Source organism: Molothrus ater, chromosome 8 (assembly GCF_012460135.2).
Source record: "Molothrus ater isolate BHLD 08-10-18 breed brown headed cowbird chromosome 8, BPBGC_Mater_1.1, whole genome shotgun sequence".
Taxonomy (NCBI): domain Eukaryota; kingdom Metazoa; phylum Chordata; class Aves; order Passeriformes; family Icteridae; genus Molothrus; species Molothrus ater.
In genome coordinates, this window is record NC_050485.2 from 4,121,040 (window position 1) to 4,129,902 (window position 8,863).

Here is an 8,863-nt window from a genome sequence, read left to right on the forward strand (position 1 = left end):
ATCCTGGCTTCATCAGGGAATTGAGGGAACAAATTGCAGCTCTCCATGGGTCTCTCTCAGCCCTGAGAGCTGGACTTGAGCACTGCCAGGCCGGAGGCCTGCAGGGCTGCTGCTCTGGATGCACTTCCACGTGGATCCTTTAAGGGCAGGCATCCTCTCCTGCAGGGAGGAGGGATTTCCAGGAAGGTCTCTCTCCCCCGGGAATGATTTCACAGCTGAGCAGTGAGCACCAGCCTCGGGGCTGGCGCGGGTGGATGGGAACAGAGCATCTCCCTGGCTGATGCCTTTCCAGCAGCAGCAATATCCCTCTCTGCCTTCTGCCTTATTAGATAAGACAGCAGAGCTCTTCTGGGCTCTTCTCATAAGGCATCCTGCAAAGATTTCAGCTCTAGACCAGCATGTCTAGACACTGGTGCACTCCAGGATATGCTGAAGCAATCCACTTGGAATCAGGGAGCAAGAGCATTCAGGGTTGCAATGAAGAATTAACCACAGCCTGCTGCAAAACCCGAGCTCTGGGGGGGTTCCTAACAAAGACCTGGCTTTAATCTGTGCCTGGTGCTTCCACACATTCCTGCCTTTGGAGAAAGCCCCGAGGAAACAACCCTGCCCCATGGAAGAGGGGCAGGATGCCCATCCTCAGGGATGCCCTGACTCACCTGGACCTGTGGAGCTGGAAGTGGGGTCCAGCTGGAGACCCCCATCCCAAGGCAGCACCAGCCCCTGCAAGCCCCCACTCCCCATTCTAAAGGAATCTGCAAGCCCCCACCCTGATTCCTTTGGGATCTGCAAGCCCCCACTCCTTGATTCCAAAGGAACCTGCAAGCCCCCACTCCTGATCCCAAAGGAACCTGAAAGCCCCCACTTCTGATTCCAAAGGAATCTGCAAGCCCCCACTCCTGATCCCAAAGGAATCTGCAAGCCCCCCACCCCTGATTCCTTTGGGATCTGCAAGCCCCCCACTCCTGATCCCAAAGGAATCTGCAAGCCCCTTCTCCTGATCCCAAAGGAACCTGAAAGCCCCTTCTCCTGATTCCAAAGGAATCTCCAAGCCCCCACCCCTGATCCCAAAGGAATCCCCAAGCCCCCAGTCTTGATTCCAAAGGAACCTGCAAGCCCCCACTCCTGATTCCAGAGGAATCTGCAAGCCCCTTCTCCTGATCCCAAAGGAATCTGCAAGCCCCCACCCCTGATCCCAAAGGAGGCCAAGTCTGGACTGCGCACTCAGGGCTGGACACAGTGTGGACACCCCGGGTATGGTTTGGTGTCCCCACTCTGAGCAGCCAATTCACACCTACTAATTAGCAGCCCGACATCATTCACAGGTAATTGATAAGCCAAAGAGCTGTCCCCCATCAGTGGGGTTTCTCCGGGATGGAAACAGCAAGCCCCTCTTTTATTTGAGGTATAAATCCCAACCCAAGCAATCCCAAGGCCAGGAAAGCATGCTTTCCACTCTGCCGTTTTCCAAGCACTTCTTCTCTCCCTCCTTCCTTCCTGCCTCCCTTGAGTTAAACATCTAAACTCATTTTTGGACAGGGCACTTTTCCACCTCTGTCACCCAAGGGTCCATCTCATGGAATCACAGAATTATTTAAGTTGGAAAAGCCCCCTTAGATCATCGGGTCCAACCATTAACCCACCACCAAACCTCATCCCCCAGGTGCCTCAAACATGTGTTCATCCATCAGTGCATCCAGAAGGTTTCCAGGATACAGATCATGGGGGGATGTTTTATTTCTGAAACTTGTGGAATTCCAGCCCTTGCCCTTATTGCAGGCACCAGCTCCAGTCCTTGCAGCAGTGCCAGTGTGCTGGGATATTTTTATTTTACTTTAAGGGAGGAGAATTCCTGTCATCCAGAGGAAACACGATTACTTTTTCTCCTTCTTTGTTCCCTGAGCCAGGAATCAATTAGCAAATCCACCCTCACAGGGGAAAACCCCCCTTCCATGGCTGCTGATGAAAATGTGAATGACTGCAGCAAATTCAGGCAATGCTTTCAGCTCTGCTTTAAAAAAGAATCAACCCAGCCACACTTAATAGAAATAATAGTTCTGGAATTCAACCAATTTTGGGGATTTGCCCTTAAAATGGATTATCATTAAGAAGGGCCACCATGAGAAAAAGAAAAGGGAAAAAAAGGAGAAGGGAAAGTAGCATTTTGTATAGAAGTTTGAATTGAAATTAACACCTTTGGAAGTGCAAACTATCCATATTTTCTATTTCATCCTCATTTGTGATGAAATTTTGACAACAGCACCAACTTATCATGGTCACAGCATCAAGAAAAGGAAGGTTCTGATTTTACCTTCCATTAGAGTATCACTGGGTCTGGTTTTCCTCTCTCCACTCTCATTTATTTTAGGTTTCTGCTGAAATTCTGAAGTGCCAAGGCAAGAAAAGGTCCTTTTATATCTTGCAAGCCCCCATCAACAAGAAACAAACCTATTTTGATACCACCTGACTACTCCATAACTACTTCTACACGTGGCTCCCTCACACCAACTGCAGCACATCCTCTGGCTTTGCTCCATCCATCCAGGAGCAAGATGAATCCAGAAGCTTTTACCCCAAAAATTGTGGAAAAGTTTGCTTCACTTTTGGGTTATTTGGAAAAGGAGGAGTCTCTTTCCTCAGCCAAAGGATGTGTCCCATGCCAGGATTTTTGCTGAGGGGGTATGTGAGGGCAGAACCTGCCTCCTGTGCAACTTTTTGGGGAAAGCTGGTTCCTGGTTCTATGAAGGAGATAACAAACCCATGTTTATCCCACAGGATCAATACAGACCTGACTGTGCTGAGCCACTTGGACACATCTAATTAAGGCCATTTTGTTTGGTATCCCCTCAGTGCAACTACTCCTCCTAAAGAATAACAACCTTTGGAAAGACTGGACACTGATATTCACCCTTTGCCCTAATAACCCACTGGACAAACTCTTTTCCTCTAGGTTATCAACATTTTGGGGATTTTTTCCCCCTCCTTCCAGGCTCCAAGCAATATATACTCCTTTCTATCCATCCACAAACACCAAGCAAGCTTCATTTTCCTCCCCAAGGCGGGAAGCCTTGTGAAGCTCCTCGCTGGGGTGACACTCTGGGGGACGGAGTCCGATTGAGCAACGCGGCACGAGGCTTTTGTCCCTTGGCTTCCCAGCCTGGGGGGTTGCTTTCCAGCTCTGGTGGCTCCACACAGAGTGGGAACTCACAGACATTTGCAGGAAAACAGGGCAAATTTGGAGCAGCATGAAGGCTCTGCAGCATTTGAGCCTGGAGAAAATATTTCATGCCTAATCCAGCAGAGTTTTTGCTCAGGCATCACCTTTGGAATCCCTTTTCTTTTGGTCACAGCTTTTGCAGTTCTGTCTCCAAATGCACACAAAATGCCCCCAAAAAAACCACTCAGTGATGCTGAGCCCAGCCTCCTTCCCTAGTGTTTATTTGCATCCCCACTTTGAAACCATCCTCTTTCCCCTGCCTGCTCCCACCCAAAACTCCTGTTCCACCGAGGGAAAGAGCTTGGGAGGAGCATTCTGTGCTGGGCAGAAACTATCCCTGCTAGCTGGAAGGGATTAGGGAAAACTGAGGGGCTTTTGGGAGCAGCCAGTGCCTTGGCCAGGGAGACTGGCAAAGAGAAGGAGGGACACCAAGTTGGCTGGAAAGATCTCTAATGATTAAACCTCAGAAAGTTGCGCTTTAACAAATCCAGAGCGAATTATGGCAGGGAAAATCCCTCCTCCCTGTCTGCCTTGTCTGGTCTCGCTTTCCAGACACAGAAGAAAAGCACAAAACCCCCTCTTTCCATGGCTTTGCCAGGTAAAAACCACACCGAGCCCCTGAGGAGCCCTTTGTGCCCTCCCTGCTCATCCCAAACTCATCTCCAGTGCTGTGGGGCTGTGTGGGGTCAGCCAGGGGGTCCCAGCCCCCCCTGCTCCGGGCTGTGAGTCCGATGCTGGGCACTGCTGGGCTGGGAGCTCCCGATGGAGCTGCTCCTTCCCAAGCCCACCAGCAGCCCCCAGGAGCACCCCCAGTCCCTCCCACAGCCCCAAAGCTCCGAGCAGCTGCCTACCTGAGCAGTTTTGGAGGTGGCCCCCTGGCAAAGAGGTCTCCTTGCTAGTGGGGAGTTTGCGACGTGTCACTGCGGTTATTCCCTAATCATCATATCAAACTCCAAAGGTTCAGCAGCCCCGGGCTGCTTTACAGTCCCGTGGGTTAAACGTTAACCTGCCCTATCTGCCAGCTCCCCGCAGGCCTTTGACCAGATAGCTGCCTCAGACAGCACCCACCAGGCCCAGCTTTCCCCAAATAAATGCAGACAAATCCCATTTGAAGGGCTGGGGTCATGCTGATGCTGGTTTGCTCCATGCTGGGACCTTCCCCACCTGATCCGCCCCCAGCCTTGTGACACTCTTGGGCTTTACAGAAGGTTTGGGTTTGCTGGAGGATGATGGCAGGAGTGAGAAATCCCTTCTGGTGGAGAAATTCCTCTTGGTGGCCTAAACAAAGCTGTGGTTTGGCAGAAATTGCTGCAAAAAATGTTATTCAAGCAAAGATTCAGAGTGAGGAAAGCCAGTGCAGGTTTTGGGGGGCTTTGTTGCACCCAGAAAAATCCAGAATAAATCCAGAATCTGTGAATAAGTCCAGAAGCCACAAATCTCTCCAACATCTGAGCATCCCAATACTATATTTGACCTGAGGCTGTAGAAAAAATTCCCAAAATTAATTAATAATCACGAGTATGTAATTTAAATAAGAATATATAATATCACAAAGTAAAAAAACTTAAAAGTTTTACAATATAACAATACACGTAAAACAAAACTTTTAAAACACTAATTCTTCTTCTTCACCTTCTTCTTCATAAGTTTAAGTAATATTACATAATTAGTTAAAATGTCCACATTGCAAACTTCAAATAATTAATTATTAAGTTAAAACTAAAAATAATTCAAGTATCATTATCATTTCTTAATTAAAGAGTTTAACCTTTAAAATCCTTATAAAAATAGTAAACAGTTTTATACCCCATTAATAAAATACTACAAAACTCACACCTTATAAAACTATATATATAACCCTATATAAACTATATAAAGACACCTTATATAAACGATAATATAAATAAAAATAACAAACACCTAAACACAAAGTATCATCTCAAACACTTCATATATAAACACACCTTATATAAACTATAATATAAATAAAATATTAAACACCTAAATCTAAACACAAAGTATCATCTCAAACACTTCATATATAAACACACCTTATATAAACTATAATATAAATAAAAATATTAAACACCTAAATCTAAACACAAAGTATCACCTCAAACACTTCAATACCAACCTTAACAAAAACAAAAAACAAAAACCAAATCAACTCAAAAAACCCCCACATTTAGTGGTCCTTGTGCCACATCTGGTGATGCAACAGCTGAATTGAATGTTTGGCTCTTTCCAAAATCCTTCTGGACCCTCACAGGGATGAAATGGAGCACCAAGGTACTTTAGCAGAGAGATTTCATGGAATTACAGGATCGTGAAGTTGGAAAAGCCCTTTATGATCATCCAGTCAAACCAGCAGCACCACTGTGCTCACCACTGGGCACTCTACCATTTTTCTCGTGTGATGTGCAAGTTTAGGATCCCAGCTTTGGGATCCATCCCTGGAATTGCATCCTGCTGTGGCTGACCCTGAGCTCAGAGCTGGAGCACGCCCAGGCTGGGCCATGGTTTGCCATCCCAGAGCTGACCCCCAGCACAGGGATGCAGTGCTGGGCTTCATTTGCAGCCCTGGTAAATGAAGCATTTATAATTAAGTGTTGCTGACGCTTCAGGTGTGGAAAAGTGCCATCCCTGTGCTTGCTCAGCTTTAAAAGCACGAGGTGTCCCTGAGGGGGGAGGTGACAGGGCTGGATCCCTCTTGGAGAGCAGCATCTCTCTCCTTCCTCTCTTCTCACCAGGGTGCAGCTCCCCTTTCCTGGCCCAAACACGGGATTGCTCCCAAGGAGACATCTGCCCTCTGCTCTCCACCTCCCTGCAGGATTTAGGGGTTCAAGGGCAGGTTCTGGAGCACATTCAAAGAAGATAAAACCCCCAAATAATCCCTTCCCAAGCAGTTATGAGCTCCTCTCCCTGAGCACAATTTGGGATCTGCTGCTTCTCCTGATCTCCAGGGCACAGCTTGGGAGTGAGGGGCAGATCTTGTGAGGATTTGTGAAAAGAATTGGAATGTGTTAGAGATGAGACTTCTGAGTTGTTTTAGATAATGTAATTTTTTTTTATCCTTTACATATGTAAGAAAAGTGAGTTCAACTCATCTTGTATGATTTTATATGAATTATATAAAATTCAGCTCACCTTTTATGATTTTATATGAATATGAATTATATGATTCAGAAGGTCACAAGACTTTTAGTTACAAAAATTTTTGAAAATTTATGAACTAATAAAATGATATCAACAAAAATATTTCTATTTTTGACTTAATCTTTAAATATTTCATCTTATAGACTCGTTACAATATAAACCTTTTTAGTTAATTATGTTATAATACAGAAACTTACAATACTGTATTCTAAAACTCTAAGCTTTCTTCTATTTAGTTTAACATGTTTTTATTTTAAACTATAAATCTACGTTCCCATTTCTAATGCTTGAGTTCAGAAGTCTTTTCTAAAATTTCAGATCAAATCTTGTGTTTAACCCTAAGTTTTAACTTACAAACCCAAAGTTTTAAGAATCCTCTACATTTTGGATTCTAACAAGATGGGACAATGGATTTTTTCCATGTCAAAGGGATTTTTCTGTCTTTAGCATGTCATCCTATCCTGTCCAAAGGGACTGGTGGGATTTGATCACTGGGACACTGGATTTCAGACTGAAGGCCCCCGTGTGCCACTGAGCACTGCAGACTGCACAGGAAAATGAGCTGAAATCATTCAGTGACCAATTAAATGTTTTTGCCATGGAATTGTGACAGTGGGAGGAGCAAACCAGCTCCATAAAATCAAGTGTCACATAGCAGCACTCAAAAAAGCAATGAAGAAGTCTCTCTGAGGGTAATGTGAGGTGTTACTGAGTGCAGGTAACCGGGCTCTGATGATCTGTCAGCAAGAAGGGATGAAATGCAGGTGGCCATGACATGGAAATAGGGCAGTTTGGGATGGAAAGCCCAATTTTGGGATAGAAACCAGCTGTGGATTGACCCACAGGTGTGAGGGTGTCTTAGGCTGGGGGTGTGGATTCTATTTCCATCTGTCAGAGGTGGGGCAGTTCTCTTCTGTTCATTGGGCAGTTTTCTTTATCTCTCCCACAACCAATCCTACCTCCAGGAGATCTCTTCTGTTAATGGGCCATTAATTATTAATTATCTCCTGTTTCTGGGCCATTAATTATTAATTATCTCCTGTCCATGGCCAGTGAGTGTCCCTGCAGGGCTGATCCAATTCCATCATCCCATGGGGAGATGCTGCGCCCAGGGGAGGAGCCAAGCATTCCTACCTGGATCCAATCTGAGGTTTGGGACACCCCAGCAGCCTTTGCCCAGTGCATTCCCAGAGGAGCAGCTTCTGCTGCCCTGCTTGGCCAGAGGGAGCCCAGGCCCATCTCCAGCAGCCCTGGAGCTGCAGAGGAAAACTCCCCCCTTGTGCAGGATCCCTGCTCCAGCAGAGCCACAGCTGGCACTGCAGGAGGGCTGAGCCCCCATGGGATGGGGCTGTGCCACCCCCTGACACACAGGGGGACAGGGCATGGGCTGACTCAGTCATTGGTTTGTTTTCTTTTTTGTACTATTTTATTTGTATTTTAATTTTTCTAGTAAAGAACTGTTATTTCTATTCCCATATCTTTGCCTGAGAGCCCCTTAATTTCAAAATTATAATAATTTGGAGGGAGGGGGTTTGCATTTTCCATTTCAGGGAGGCTCCTGCCTTCCTTAGCAGACACCTGTCTTTCAAACCAAGCCAGAGGGAAGCATGACAGCACACATGGACATGGAAAAGCCCCTGTGATGCCAGAGGGGTGCAATTCCAGCATCATTGTTTGAGGTTGTGCAGGAAGAGCAGCTGTGATGCTTTCCTTCCCTGTCTTTCCTCTCTGCCACAGATTTTGCTCAGAAGAAGAGAAGTGATCAAGAGGGGAGATGTGACTTGTGCTCGTGTTTCCTTGAAAGCCTCTTGAGGAGCAGCCCCAAGAGCAGTAGAACATAATTGTTTCCTTCTCCACAATCACAGTGGGCTGCCTCCTCCAGGCTTTGCCTCAGCCTGCCAGGTGGGATTAGGGAAAAGCACTTCCAGCTCAGGAAAAAATGTCACTTGAGGGGATGTTACCCCTTTGTGTTATTTATTTACTGCCACAAACCCCCTAATGGATGGCCTGATCCTCCAGCTTTCCTGGAAGTGCTGCAGGAAGTTTTCTGGGATGTCCAGCAAGGGGTTTATGGCAAATCTCTGGCTGTGCCAAGCCCCGCTGGGGATCAGCAGCTGCCCTTTAACACAGCAATAAAGCCAATAAAAATATCCTTGGTGTCAGAAGGAGCAGGATCAGAGCCCAGCCATGGAAAAACATGAAAATGGTGATGTTGAGAGCATCTCCTGAGTGCTGTGTTTGCTGTGCTTGGTGGAGACACCTGGTCAGACAGACCCTGCTGTGATCCAGGTGTGGGTTGGTGACATTCCACTGCAGGGACTGCTGGAAGTTGGGCAAAAAATGGGATGTTGCCAAAAAACTTTGAATTTTCCAAGTTAGCTACAGATTTAGAGGGATGTATGTCAGTTTATTGGGGGAGGTTTTTGTTGTGTAGAAGGGTTGTTAAAACCACTGCAGCTCATTATAGCTCTCTAAACATCACAGTTCTCC